This window comes from Oryctolagus cuniculus, chromosome 8 (genome assembly GCF_051225735.1).
Source record: "Oryctolagus cuniculus isolate XC-2025 breed Fujian yellow rabbit chromosome 8, ASM5122573v1, whole genome shotgun sequence".
In the NCBI taxonomy this organism is placed as follows: Eukaryota; Metazoa; Chordata; class Mammalia; order Lagomorpha; family Leporidae; genus Oryctolagus; species Oryctolagus cuniculus.
The window spans coordinates 38175536-38190927 of record NC_142874.1 but is presented as its reverse complement, the minus strand read 5'-3'; the positions used below and the strand labels follow the sequence as shown (position 1 = coordinate 38190927).

Below are 15392 nucleotides of genomic sequence, written 5' to 3'. Positions count from 1 at the left end.
TGCAGTTCACTTCTCAATTGCCTGCAATGGCCAGGGCTGGGCCAGGGCAAATGCTGGAGTCAGAAACTCAACCAGATCTTCCATGTGGTCTACATGAGCAGGAAGCTGGAATCCGGAGCAGAGCTGAGACATGAATCCAGGTGCTCTGTTATGGGACATAGGCACACTAACTGGTGTCTTAACTACTATGCCGAACAGCCACCCCTAGTTAGCTGTGTTTTTAATGACTATTGCATGAATTATCCTAAACGGCACCAGATATCAACTTCACTGAATCGTCCAAAGTAATTTGTTTCATCTTATCTGACCTGAGGTTCTGAAGGAAATATTCATTCTTATTTTGACGGACATGAAATAATATAAAATATCTAGGCAAAACACTGCTATCATTACCACTTGTTTCCCTTCTGAGAGCTCAAATTTTCAGAAATTTCTTGCCATTTTAATGCCAAAGCAGTATATCATATTCAAATTGTATTTTTGGAGGGTTTTTTAAAAATTTTGTTTGTTTGTTTTTTAGTGTTTGCTAGCCTTTTTTGATTTCTTCGATCCCTATTGTGTATTTTCCCCTCAATCCTGGCTATACTTCTGTATGATCGAGGAAAAAATGCCAAGAAATTCTGCTACTATACAATAATAGGTCCATTTTGAGTAAATTCAATGCACTGTTGGAATATCAACAGTTGTTTAAAAAAATTTCAGAAGTATTGTATTCTAGTGAATTGAGTAAATAAAAACTGTTCAGATATTTGCTTTAATAATTAAATACTTATTTCCAGAAAGTCCTATGTTTTCTAGAAGTATTTTTCTATGATACTTCCAGAATTGACTGCTTTTGGAGCAGAACTATCATCCCACTGAGGATTTTCCACACTGTTACTCTCCTGGAGAGAGGAGAGGCTACGTTTATACCTAAGGTAATTAATTTGCGTGTACACATCAACAGAGCAGGTATGCTTCTGCTTCCAGTCATGTGTGCACCGTAAAACAGAACCAGAAATTCTTTCAATTGAAGAGCACTTTAATTTTCAAAAATAGACGACCACAATTCCTTTCTAAAACTGCAGTCTTGGATCACAAAGTGTTAAAAAATCTGTTGATTGGTATTGCAATCAGGGGGACAGGCAGGAGGAGCCACTGGCATGTGTGTTGAAGATAAGAAATCCTAGGTTGAGAGTTAAGTTTCTATTGAAGAATTTTTTAAACTCCCCTTACATTTAACCAATAAAACAAAGGGGATATTCCAATGTTGCCTGTTCTGTGGAGTTTCTTGTACATTTTACTTACGGTAGTTTTCAATTTTTTTTCACATGAGAACATCGAAGCAAATCTGGTTTCAGAAACAAAGGACTTATCCATTATTCTAATAACAATGTTTCATGTACGAGAATATTATTATTCCCCTTCTTACAATAGTATTTCTAACAGAAGATTCAATAATAGCAATTGAATTCAAGATTAAGGATCACACTTTTCTAAATTCTTGTTGTCAAAGTATGTTTTAGCTAAGTGATATTTTTGTCAATTTATACAGTTTAAAAATGTAATGATAATGATTACTCCAAGCATGATCTAGAATAAAAATCATCTTGTAGCAAATGGCTGTTGGGAACTTAATTGCAAAATGTGTACATATGCAGTCAGTGTGTAAATACTGAGAAGAGCATCCAGTAACACCATTTTCCAATGGATACATGGAAATACTTTTGCTTCTGTTCTATTGTAATCTGTCAATAGCCTATGGCTCAAAGTAAGTTTGTTCTTTAACAAATAGATATTTAGTCTGTACTTTGTGTACAGGGTAATGTCAATAGTAATTAAGAAACTAAGCAAAGCAGGATATTGCAGTCACAGATGAGTCACCAAAATATAATATCAAATGGAGAAATCATTAATTAATTCATTGCTTAATGTATTTGCATGAAAGAAAGATGCAGGATTCCCATTGTGTGCAGAAGGGAGGCTTGAAACAAACCCTCCCCTTTTATTTTTGGACATTTTCTAAAAGACTGGAGGACTTGTAAATCTCCACTCAGTAGATATCACTGTTGCTGATTTGAAATCTTATGTGAAATATTTAGGTTTGGGTAGCCTCTAATGATGATCTGGTAGCTAAAATTGCCCAAGTAAGAGTGGAATATGTTATCACATTCAGATCTGTTCCTGACACTTCTCACAGTACATAAAGTAACATAGAAATTAAACCAGCAAAAGTCTTTTAAGGAAATTTTATTTCTTACATCCCAGTAGAAAGATAGCTCCCAGAAGACACCAATATATAAAAATTTAAGGGGGCCAACACTGTGATGTAGCAGGTAAAACTGTCACCTGCAGTGTGGCATCCCATATGGGCTACCTCGAGTTGCAGCTGCTCTACTCTGACCCAGCTCTCTGCTATGACCTGGGAAAGCAGCAGAAGATGGCCCAAGTCCTTGGGCTCCTGCATCCATGTAGGAGACCCAGAAGAAGCTCCTGGCTCCTGGCTCCTGGCTTCATTTTGGTGCAGCTCCGACCGTTGTGGCCAACTAGGGAGTGAACCAGTGGATGGAAGATCTCTCTCTCTGCCTCTGCCTCTGTCTCTGCCTGTCTGTAACTCTGCCTTTCAAATAAATAAGTAAATCCTTAAAAAATATGCTAGGAACTTTAATATCTTCAAAGCCTTTATCCAAGGCTACAACCTGTATCTCTTCACAGTATTTAAAATTAAATTATTCAATTTGATTACAGCTTGGACAGCCATCACTGATGGAAGTGGGTATTTATGTCACTGGCACATAGGATAGGAGCATTTGTGCATGAGCCCTGAGGAGGTCACTAATTTTTGAACCTGAATGTTGTTCCAACTTTTTAGTGTTGATTGACATGTGAGATTAAAAACTTCTGAGAAAGTACAGTAATCACAAAAATATAATTCTAAACTATCTTTTTAAAAAAGCACTGACTCATTTGTGTACTCTACATAAGAACTTATCTGGTAAATGCTATTTAAAGAGAGGAGGGCAGTCTCTCTGTATAAGTTAAAAAGAAGTTAGGTTATAAAAATTAGGTAATACATTATCTTTCCATTTTCTTTTGATTAAGAAGTGCATTAGGTAGGTTGTTACGGCAAAGTAGTTCTGCTGATCAAGTGTTTGGGTCCCTGCCACCCTCATGGGAAACCTGGATGAAGCTCCCGGCTCCCGGCTCCCTGGCCATTGCAGCCACCTGGAGAGTGACCCAGCAGACAGAAGAGCTCTCTTTATCTCTAGCCCCCTCTCTCCCTCTCTCTGTAACTCCGACTTTCAAATAAATAAATACATCTTTACAGAAAAAAAAAAAAAACCTCTTCACTCCATCTGACGTGACAGGCACATAAACCATTCTGCTAAGGTTTGTCGCTGCAGGAATTCCATGTTTGTGAGCTTCATGTCACAGAGGCTCTAGGTACAACACCGTGTGCAGGCTGATTTTTCTTTCATTGTTCTCTATTACCTGTGTTTCTTTTTACTCTTTCTTTCTTTCTTTCTTTCTTTCTTTCTTTCTTTCTTTCTTTCTTTCTTTCTTTCTTTCTTTCTTTCTTTCTTTCCTTCCTTCCTTCCTTCCTTCCTTCCTTCCTTCTTTCTTTCTTTCTTTCTTTCTTTCTTTCTTTCTGTCTCTCTCTTTCTCTCTCTTTCTCTCTCTTTCTCTCTCTTTCTCTCTCTTTCTCTCTCTCTCTTCATTTCCTGACCTTTTTTTGGCTCATGAAAGAAGGTTTTTACAAGACCATGTTTGTTCTATTTTGTTCTTCACTGTAAAGGTTTCTTCTCACTCCTTGTCCTGGGTCTCCTTTCAAGACTGTGCTCCTGAGGCCGACGCTGTGGCACAGCAGGTTAACGCCCTGGCCTGAAGCGCCGGCATCCCATATGGGCACTGGTTCGAAACCTGGCTGCTCCACTTCCGATCCAGCTTTCTGCTATGGCCTGGGAAAGCAGTAGAAGGTGGCCCGGGTCCTTGGGCCCCTACACCCACCATGGGAGACCTGGAAGAAGCTGCTGGCTCCTGGCTTTGCATGGGCTCAGCTCCAGCCATTGTGGCCACTTAGGGACTGAACCAGTGGATGGAAGACCTCTCTCTCTCTGGCTCTACCTCTCACTGTAACTCTGTCTTTCAAATAAATATAATAAATCTTAAAAAAAAAAAAGACTGTGTTCCTGACAGAAAATCTCTTTGAGGAGATCTGTCCCCAGAGGACTGAGAGCCCAGCATTTCCTTTTCCCTACCAACCCTGGCTAAATGTGGTTGTACATTTTATTTCCACATATGCTAGAAAGCTCTCAATGTTACAGCTATTGATTATGTTTTTAAAAGATTTAGAAATTAGGAGCATTTAATTTTTACTCATGTGTTCATGGTTTCCTGTGCTTTTCATTCATTTATGTAGATCAAAATTCCATCTGATATCTGTTTCCTGTTAGAAAGAACTCCTTCAACATTTACGATAGTGCAAGTCTGCTGGTGATACATTTATTCAGTACTTAAACATTTATTTATTTTCATTTCATTTGAAAGAGAGACACAAGAGGAGAGAGACTGGGGTCGAGGGGAGAGAAACAGAGGGAGATTCTCCATTTTGTTGGTTACTCCCTGAATGCTCACAACAGCCAGGGCTGAACCAGGCCAAAACCAAGAGACCGGATTTCCACCTGAGTCTCCTGCACAGGTGGCAGGGACCTAAACTCTTGAGCTGTCCTCTGCTGCTTTTCAGGGTGCACATCAGCAAGAAGCTGGATCCAAAGCTGAGTGTCTGGGTCTCAAACCAAGCACCTCAATTTGGAACACAGGCATCCCAAACGGTGACTTAACTGCTGTGTCACACGCTTGCTTGTGTTTACTTTTCATAAATTTTTTTAAAAAATCACTTTTTTGGTATTCATTTCCTGAAGATTTTTTTTTCTGGGTATAGAATTCTAGTTTGAGCACTTGTGCTTTTCCTTTCAGAATTTTAATGGTGCTACTCTGCTGTTTCTGACTTTCATTGTTTTTGTGGAGTTTCTTGTCCCCCTTATTTTTGTTTTTATCTGATTTCTCTTTGCTGACAGCTTTTGTTTTTCTTATTGTTGGTTTTAAGCAATTTTATTATGTTGTACTTTGAGATAATTTTCTTGCTTTTTTTTAAAAAAAATATTTATTTATTTGTTTGAAAGTTAGAGTTACACAGAGAGAGGAGAGGCAGAGAGAGAGAGGTCTTCCATCTGCTGTTTCACTCCCCAATTGGCCACAATGTCTGGAGCTGTACTGATTCAAAGCCAGGAGCTAGGAGCTTCTTCCAGGTCTCCCAAGTGGGTACAGGGACCCAAGGACTTGGGCCATCTTCTACTGCTTTCCGAGGCCATAGCAGAGAGCTGGATCAGAAGTGGAGCAGCCAGGACTAGAATCGGCGCCCATATGAGATGCCGACAGTCTAGGTGGCTGCTTTATCCACTACACCGCAGTGCCGGTCCGCTAATTTTCTAGCTTTTTGAAGAAAGATTTATTTGAAAGGCATAGCTATAAAGAGATGGAGTGACAGGAAAAAGATCTTCCATTTGCTGGTTCACTCCCCAAATACCTACTGCAGCCCAGGCTGAGCCAGGCCAAAGCAAGGAGCCAGGGATTCCATCCAGGTCTCCCATGTGGGTAGCAAGAGCCCAGCTACTTAGGCCATGTTCTGCATTGGCAAGGAGCTGGATAAGAAGCAGAGCAGCCGGATCTCAAACCAGTGCTTTAATATGGGATGCCGGCATTGAATGCAGCAGCGTAACCCCACTGTGCCAGGACACCGGCACCCAAGATCGTTTTCTTAATATTTCTTTTACTTGGCATTTTGAACTTCTTGGAACTGTGTCTATAATTTTCATTGAACTTGGAAAATTGTCTGCCTTATTTCCATGCTCCACTCATCTCTCCCCTGCCCGTTTGAGGACTGCCATTACACAGATGTGAGACATCTCTATGCTTCCTCACTATTCACCACTGCTCTGGTCACTTTATGCAGTCTTCCTTCTTACTGGGATGTTCTTGGAAACAATTCTATACTTTCAGATTTGTTAGGTGGGCCTAGAATGTCCTGTAGTCTAAGGCTAGTTTTATCTTCATATTGAGACAACACTCTAAAAGTGATATATTCTGTGGATTAAAAGGCTTTTCAATTCTGACTGTTGAGAACAGAGGTATTTTCAGTTCTTTGTATGATACAAGAGTCAAAAGAGGTAATTTTCGCAGTGTCTGTTAATTTCTTCACATTTATGACTTGGTTAGTACTCACTGGATAGATTGAGGAAGAACCTCTGAAGTTCCCTGGAATTTCTCTGGAATTCTGTCTCCCCCTCTCTCTCCCTCCGTGCACTTTCATCTCCTCGAGTGTTCTAAGTGTGCTTGGAATGGCCTTGGCATTATCCGACTCCCAACACAACTCCTCAGCTCACCAAGATCCCATGCTGTCTTCACTTCCTTACTGGGTCTGCTATAGTCAATAGGCTGAAACACAGCATTTGCCTCCTTTATTTCTCCTCCTTCAAATCACTGTCTGAGCTGCCTGGTGTCAATCATTGGATACCGTTATGTGACTTTTTTTTTTCCGTGTGTCAGTTATTTCTAGTGCAAGAGTACATCTGGATCTCTTACATTAACTTGACCAGAACCACATACGACTTTTAGAGTGTGCTTTCCAAACGTCAAAGCAATCACTATTTATTTTGGAATTATTTGTATATATCCTCTATACAGTGTTTAAGGGGGGGAATAAGTATACTGACATAAAATCTTGGAAGAAATTCATACTCATCTATAAGCCTCCAAGCCTTTAGTGGAAATGCTTGCCCTAGAACTCAATGCACTGTATCTAATTTCTCTCTAAATTACCATCAAAAAAGACATTTTTACTTTGAGAGGTAGGTAGTTTGAGGTCTAAAAACATCTCTGTGCATGAGTTTATGGGAATATAGACACAGCCTTTTTCCTAACATTTTTTTGTGAAATTGTTTCTTTAAAGCATTCTTCCCATTTTCTTTTCACGTGAAAGATTGCATTGTTTTTTATCTGGAGCTAAAAATTTCCAAGTGACTTGAAGGTACACAAACGTAGAATTGACAGTATGTTATTAATGTCAGCTTATCAAACACACCCTTCAACCTGAACTTTCGACAGCAGACTTTTTGGTGCATAAATTTATTGCTTAGATTGTCATGCAAATATCAGACAAAATTTCCAAGGTCAATTTTAAAGGAAGAATTGAAAAACAAGTCAGAAAACATTGTCAATAGTATTTCAGGAAAAGCAATGTGATTTTTCCATGTAATTTTTAACATTTTCATTATAAATATAATACTTCTTAATAGTTAGATGTTTGAAAATACACATAGAAGGAGAATAAAACTGAAATTATTCTGAATTTAAGAATCAGGAATAAAGCACTGATAACATTTTGGTGCATTTCTTTCCAGTTTTTATTTTTCTTTATTCCTATAAGTTGTTCATTTATTACAAAATTATAGAATTAAATTGTGCCTACTTTTATAAACTTGCAGTTTCTAAAAATTGTTTTTGAAAGACAGTCACACCGGGCTGGCGCCGGGGCTCACTAGGCTAATCCTCCGCCTTGCGGCGCCAGCACACGGGGTTCTAGTCCCTGTTGGGGCACCAGATTCTGTCCCGATTGCCCCTCTTCCAGGCCAACTCTCTGCTGTGGCCAGGGAGTGCAGTGGAGGATGGCCCAAGTCCTTGGGCCCTGCACCCCATGGGAGACCAGGAGAAGCACCTGGCTCCTGCCATCGGATCAGCGCGGTGTGCCGGCCTCAGCGCACTGGCCGCGGCAGCCATTGGAGGGAGAACCAACGGCAAAAGGAAGACCTTTCTCTCTGTCTCTCTCTCTCACTGTCCACTCTGCCTGTCAAAAAAAAAAAAAAAAAAAAAAAGAAAGACAGTCACACCCCCACACACACACAGAGAGGGAGAGATGGAGAAAAGAGTGATCTCCCATCCACTGGTTCATTCCCCAAATGCCTGCAGCACTCAGGCCTGGACTAGGCAGAAGCTTGGAGCCAAGACCTCCATTCAGGTCTCCCATGTGGGTAACAGGAATTCAAGTACTTGAGTGTCCATTCTCTGCCTCTCAGGCACATTGGCAGGAAGTTCGATTGAAAGCAGAGAAGCTGGAACTCAGATTAACACTCTGATAAGGGATGCACGCTTTAAAAGTGGTTGCTTAGCACAGTCCATCAAATCATCCACCCTCTTTTTTCTTTTTCTAATGTGGTATCAGCTTACAGGTTTTTAATAGCATCACTTCTCCATTTTTGTTCTCTAAAATTATTCTTGCATAAGCTTTTCTGTTTAAATGTTAGAGGTTTATGCTGGTGCCAAGGCTCACTAGGCTAATCATCCGCCTTATGGCGCCGGCACACCAGGTTCTAGTCCCGGTTGGGGCGCCAGATTCTGTCCCAGTTGCCCCTCTTCCAGGCCAGCTCTCTGCTGTGGCCAGGGAGTGCAGTGGAGGATGGCCCAAGTGCTTGGGCCCTGCACCCCATGGGAGACCAGGAGAAGCACCTGGCTCCTGCCATCGGATCAGCGCGGTGCGCCAGCCGCAGTGCACTGGCCATGGCAGCCATTGGAGGGTGAACAAAACGGCAAAAGGAAGACCTTTCTCTCTGTCTCTCTCTCTCACTGCCCACTCTGCCTGTCAAAAAAAAAAAAAAAAAAAAAAAAGAATAAAAGTTAGATGTTTATGACTTGTTCATATTACTAAATCTGACAGTAAAAGGAGAAAATCAAATGTTTAATAATACGGAAGTAATTGTTATTTACAAAGAAAAAGAGAGTTTCAGTCAGTATCCAAAATTTTAGTCAGTGTGCATTCAAGATCATACAGCATTCAAGATCAACATTTACCTTTGGTTAATAAACCATTTGTTGAACCAAGCTTTCCCATGGGGTGACCAACTTTCCTCAGTCTTTGTTTCAGGAACTTCCCCTTTGGGATTTTTCATAAGGAAGTGGTAGAAATAAGTTGGGCATTCCAAGCCCCTAAGAGGTGTCAGTTCCTAACAAACAGTGTACTGGTACATCACCCCCACAGCGGGTGTTAAATGATAGCTCTTAACAATGGCAGGAAGGGAATCAAGTTGGCCCCAACAGAATGTCAAATCTTACATGAGTGAAGAAAATGCGCATTGCTCTGTAATGTGGAAAAGAAGATAATGTTAACAACACACTTTCCAGCTCGGATGGGAAATGAGATGTTGTAGCAAACAGAGATAAGCATTCTTTGCATTTATACTTTCCAATCAGCTTGAGCAAAATAATTACTTAAAAATACTTCTTAAAAATCCAGATTGCTCCACTCTCCCTTAGAACCACTGAATCAAAATTCCCAGGGAAGATTTCAGTTTAAAAAAATTCCCCCCCCTCCAGGCAATTCTAATGATACAGAAAATTTGCACAGCACGGAAACACTTTATATGGATTTGCTTCCTCTCTAAAATATTAAATTCCCACAAATAATGTGGTCCTAAAGTTGTATTGAATGAAGTAGTAAACTAGTGATTTAGATATAACATTTGAGAACCTTGTTGGATCCTAAGAGCAGTTTTAAGAACATGTTCCGGAAATTGTTGGAAGGATGGATTTTATGTTATGCATCTTTTTTTCTAAATAATAATAATAAATACACATCATGATTCAATGAATTATAATTTAATTATACAAGTTAAGAAATAGAGTGCCCGATTAACAGGTGTTTCTTTCATAGATGTTTCATGTACATTTGCTGTTCAGGTCATTTCAAGATGTTCTAGAGCATTTACACTCAACTTACGCTGATTAGCAAAACACAATTGTTATCAAACACCATTATCTTCTATAGATTATTTGCAGCAATTATGTGAGTTGTGTATTTCGCTTCCCCATCTCAGTAAGTAGTGATATTTCTCATAGAATAACTTGTTTCTGTCCTGCCAACCTGGACCAAAACTCATTAAGGGAAAAGGCAGTTTCTCGACCACCTGAGAAAACTCTTCAAGGGCTTTCAATCATCAGATTTACCAAAAGATGAGGTCAATGAGAGATAAATGCAAATAGGATCCACCCATTTATTGAAGAGAAAAGGAACAGAAATACTTGCAGGCAGCAGGGTGAGACAGATGCCTGCACAATTGTAAACAAGCACACATTAAACAAGAACCTGGAGGGAGAAAGTCTCTCTTCTGAGAAACTGGTCTTCCTCTAGGTTCTCAAGTGGTGGCTTGGGAATCCTGTGCACTGGCATCCATAAATCTTGGCCAGCTCGTTGCTATTTGCCTGGTTACTAACAACTCAGGCAAGTGCGGTTATCACAGATTGCAACTCACTACCCTTCCTGTTTGTGTCTTTTTTTTTTTTCAAGGGTTCTTTCTTTCTTTCTTTCTTTTTTTTTTTTTTTTTTGCCATGTGATTGCCTTGCCCATTCTTAACATTTCAATCCTTTCTTAAGATTGTTTCCCATTCCAGTCCCTTAAAATAATTAGGTAGGTTAATCTGTGAAATATTAGTAACTAAGTCAACATCTACTAAATTTTACTTGTATTTATCTTTGCGTGCATTTGGCCTCGTATTATAAAGAAAGAACACAGCTTGGGAAACTGATTTTTCTTCCAGTAAGGCAGTTGCAGTGTGGAGAAGAGCATCCCTGGGGCATCAGGGCAGAAAGCAGGCTACATAATGCAAAACTGGTTTCCAAATTAGGGGCACATGTTTGGAGTATCTACACATTCTACTTCCCTTCCTTTAATCAGTAAATGGACTACAAGCAAACTGTGTATATCTCCCTTGACATAAAGTACGTGCTTTGAAATAGTGCAAAAGAACAAGGGAGAAAAAACATTATCTGTAATTTCTTTCATGAGATCATGCTATTCTCCTGTTTTCATGAATTATAAAATATTCATTCTGTTCTTGGTTTTGGAGACTAAAACAAGAAAAATTTTGTTGCTACTACCCCTGATTCATCTCTGTCCCTCAGCTAGCCATTTCCATCATTTGTTCCTTTTGTGTTGTTGACTCATTAAGCTCAATAGCTTTAATGACATCAGTATCTGTTTTATGTGTGTGCTACATTGGTACACAGTACATTGATGTGTAGCCTGTGTGTCTATACATGGCAATTCTCTCCCATTACTTTGTGGCTAATATTAGCTTATGTTAAAATCTTCAGAGAATTATTATCTCATCAGGCATAAAACTTAAATCCTAATTTAGTATTGTGACAAATATGTTTTCTATGAGGAAAGGATTGGATAGGCAACTAATCCATTATCTCTACAAAACTATTCTGGGATGACATGCATCATAAATCACATCAGTAAGTAACCATCAAGTTCAAATGAAACCACAAAATTGAGCCAACTCGGTCTCTAGTGTGCCTTATGGAAGTGTGACTTATGCCAGAAATGGACCGTGGGTAAGGAGAGAGGGATGGTGACAAGCTCAGATGACAGTGAAATATGGGAGGATTACTAGTTATCAATCCACTTTTGTGAAAGATCACCATGCTCTCATTTACTAAGGAAAACAATAGGAAGATTTTCATTATTTTCTTGCAGATACATTGCTAAGGCTAGGTGATGTCAAAGGATGGATCAAGTCCTACAAATACTATGAGAGCAGTGTTTGGAACACAAATCTGCTTGCAAATCACTTGCTCATTTTACTAAGTCACCCTCAAGAAGTATCTTTTTCTTATCAATGTCACTATTATTAATATATAATATTATATTATCTAATATATTATTAGATATTATCTAATATATTATTAGATATTATCTAATATCTCTTCAGTATACATTCTAAAGCAGTGCTGTTGCCATTCAATGCTTAAGGAAATAATAACTGTTTGAGGAGATAGACATGTTTGTCCTGATTCAGACATCACATGATGTATACATGCATCACATTGGACTCCTTAAATATGTACAATTTCTATGCATTAGTTAACAATAAAAATAAAAATAAAACCTAAAATACATTGAATAAATTAATAAAGACTGAATTACTAAGCTTAAAAATCCACATTCAGTAATTTACATATTATGAACATCAGTTACAGATTTAAAAGTGGAAGTTGGATTTGGAATCTGCAGAGTAAGTGTCAATGTTGTCTGGCAGTTTTCAAATAAAAAATTAATGATATCTATACATTCATTTCTATGTACAAAACCTGAATTGTTACTAATGTACCTTTAGATATTCAATGACATGGTAAAATTTAATTATATTTTGAACTTTGTGACTTATCTTGAAGTTTGTTTTGTAATTAATTTTTATTAGGCACCTTTACTCACCAAAAGCATCCTAGTTTAAAAAAAAGGAAACAAAATGGATAGAATAGGGCATAACTATGATTTTCTTTTTTATACAAGATTTTATTTATTTATTTGAGAGGTAGAGTTATAGACAGAAAGAGGGAGAGATGGAGATAGTGGTCTTCTATCCTCTGGTTAACTCCCCAACTATGCCAATCCGAAGCCAGGAGCCAGGAACTTCTTCCAGGTCTCCCATGTGGGTGCAGGGGTCCAAGCACTTGGGCCATCTTCTACTGCTTTCCCAGGCCTCAAGCAGGGAGCTGGATCAAAAGAGGAGCTGTCTGCACATGAACTGGCGTCCATATGGGATACCGCCCCTGCATGCAGAGGCTTAGCCTACTATGCCACAGTGCCGCCCCATGATTTTCTTAAATGAGCTTGCCTTAGATTAATGATGAGGGTAAACTTGGAATTTAAATCTTTGAAAAATCATTCCAAGCAACATGTATCCTGGTACTATTTCTGGATATGCAGCTTGTGAGCTTTTCCTCTAGATTTAAAGAAGCAATCCCTGCCTTGCCTCACAACACCATGAACTGCTGGAGAAGACTCTCATCCGTAGCCGTCTTGGCCCATTACGACATTGGTTTATAAGAGAAATATTATCCGACCTCCAACCAGTTCTCAACACTCATCTCATACCACTCTCTGCATTGTTTTATACATATCTAGTTGTTCCAGATTTGAGTGTTCACAGATGTTCAAGTTTTCAAGAACCCAGACATGACTCAGTCAATGTTAAGCTGATGAAAGAATGAAGGGTGGAGACCAAGATGTGTGAGAATGTCCCTTCCTTGTGAAAAATCAGTGTTGTTTGTAATCAGTGGAGTTGCCAGGTCCTGGAAGAAAACGCATTTTCATAAGTATTAATTATGTTTATGTAAATGTGTTATGTGTCATAATCACAAATGAAACAGAATAAATGCACTTGGTACAAATGGGTTTGCAGAATCCTGTCATTCAATGCTTGTCTTGATAAAATAGACTAAGTGACCTGGACTGCATTCTATGTTTTTCCTTGACATCTGTCCTTGTGCTTTTTTTTCAGTTGGTGGTGAGTAGACCTGTAGCTAATGGATAATTAAAGGGGTTTTGGATGATTAAAGAGGAGCCCCTAGGGCAAAGGTGTCCAGTCCCCAGGTCCTGTCAGAGCAGCGGGACACAGACTCCAGAGAGGACAAGTGGAAAAGGACCCTTTGGCCTCACTCACTGCTAAGTGGAGCTGAGGGGTGAGAGCCGTAAACTTGCCATTCTCAAATGCTTATTTCACTACATTTTATGTTAGGAGCTTTTAAACGCATTTATCCTCACAATAACTCTGAGAAGTGGAAAATCCAGTGCTTGAGTCACAAGCCCCAAATCCCACAGCTTAGAAGATCTGACCTAGTGGTGTCTAGCCCTTGCCTTTTCCTCCATCGAATAGTGCCCTTCAAGAAATGGCCATGAATGGGTGTTAAAATCTTTGTGTACTCGCTGCCAATTATAACATGGGCTCGATTAAGCAATTATTAGAGGAATGAAGTGAGGGGAGAGAGAATGGGAGGGAAGAAGAAAATAGGGAGGTGGAGACAGAATGTTCAATGAAGAGAATGCAGGAAATAGCAGAAAACCCGTTAGGGCATCCACAACCAAAAGAACCACACAAGTGTCCAAATGGGTTACAGCTGCTTCTCTCTTGATGAGCATCTCTTGTGGCCTAAGTTTCACAGATGACTGTTGTCTGTGCCATTTATTTCATTGTAAGTTGTAAACCTTGATTTTCTGAGAATCTCATCCCTTTCACATTCATTAGAATACCTGGTGAGGGGGGGCAGTGTTCTATCATTAACTAGCACTATTTGATTATCCTGAAAAGCTTTCAGAAGTGACAAGTTTAGAATTATCATGCTTTGCAGGTGACTGGGTGTAGAACAGTTGGTGCCTTTCCAGGCCTTATGAATAAATAGACCAGCATGACCGCTATCGTGCCAATGAAGTGGCCACATCCCAACAGTACTAGGAACTTAGGTCTGACTGTAAAACTTCTCTGTTCTTGGAGCACAAACCACAGAAACTTGGGCATTTCCTAAATTTGTCTTAGGTTTTGAATCCCTGCCAGATATGATAAAATATTTAATGCAATTCATAGAGAGTATGTAATTACGAATTTGGCAAAGGCTCGCAGGAGCGTAAGTGAACATCGAGGACTCACTTCTTGATCATGAGCAGTCTCACATTCTGCAGCAGATTTATCCAGAGGAGCTCCACGCTTTGGTACCTGCTCAGCAGGATTCAGCTACCCATTCAGACATTTTAGCCTTTTTCATTTAAGCTTGAATGCTACAAATTGGTGTAAGTAGTCAGAAGCGATTTCTGCATCTCAGTCCTCCTTTCAGCCCCATGGGACTCTCTGTTCCAGGGAGAGTAACTGGAATATGTTCTGGAGAGGAGAGCCACTGAAGAGGCATTTCTGATTTCTTATCAATGCTGTGTACTCACACGCCTTGTCACACTGTTTCCCTTAATCAGTGCTTCCATTTACAGCAAAAGATCAGTGTCAGTGCATTGCCAACAGAGACATAATTTTGAATTATTTACTAAGGATTGCTTGATTACAGCAGAGTCAGTGTGCCCTATGAAAATATATGTTCTAGAAACCAATTTTGTTGTGGAGATTTAGTCGAGTTGCTGTTTGTGTGTGGTTCTTAGTTTTCTTACTGGAAGACAATCACAATATTTGAAATACCCATGTTAATTCTAAGACAACACTTAAACTTTCAACTTTATGTATATAAGAATTCAGTAGAGTATCCACTTGGACACTTGTATCCACAGTCACATATTTTGTTAATATTTTCTCTTGTACTTACTTCTCATGTGGGATCTGTCCTTAGTGTGTTGTCCAATGTGAAGTAATGCTATAACTAGTACTGAAACAGTATTTTATACTTTGTGTTTCTGTGTGGGTGCAAACTGATTAAATCTTTACTTAATATATACTGAATTGATCTTCTGTATATAAAGATAATTGAAAATGAATCTTGATGTGAATGGAATGGGAGAGGGAGCGGGAGATGGGAGGGG

At 39.3% G+C, this 15392-nt stretch overlaps 1 pseudogene; it reads right to left on the bottom strand.

The window, feature by feature from the left end:
* The window catches only part of LOC138843473 (ATP-binding cassette sub-family E member 1-like), a 1090710-nt pseudogene that overhangs the window by 720637 nt on the left and 354681 nt on the right, over positions 1-15392 (bottom strand).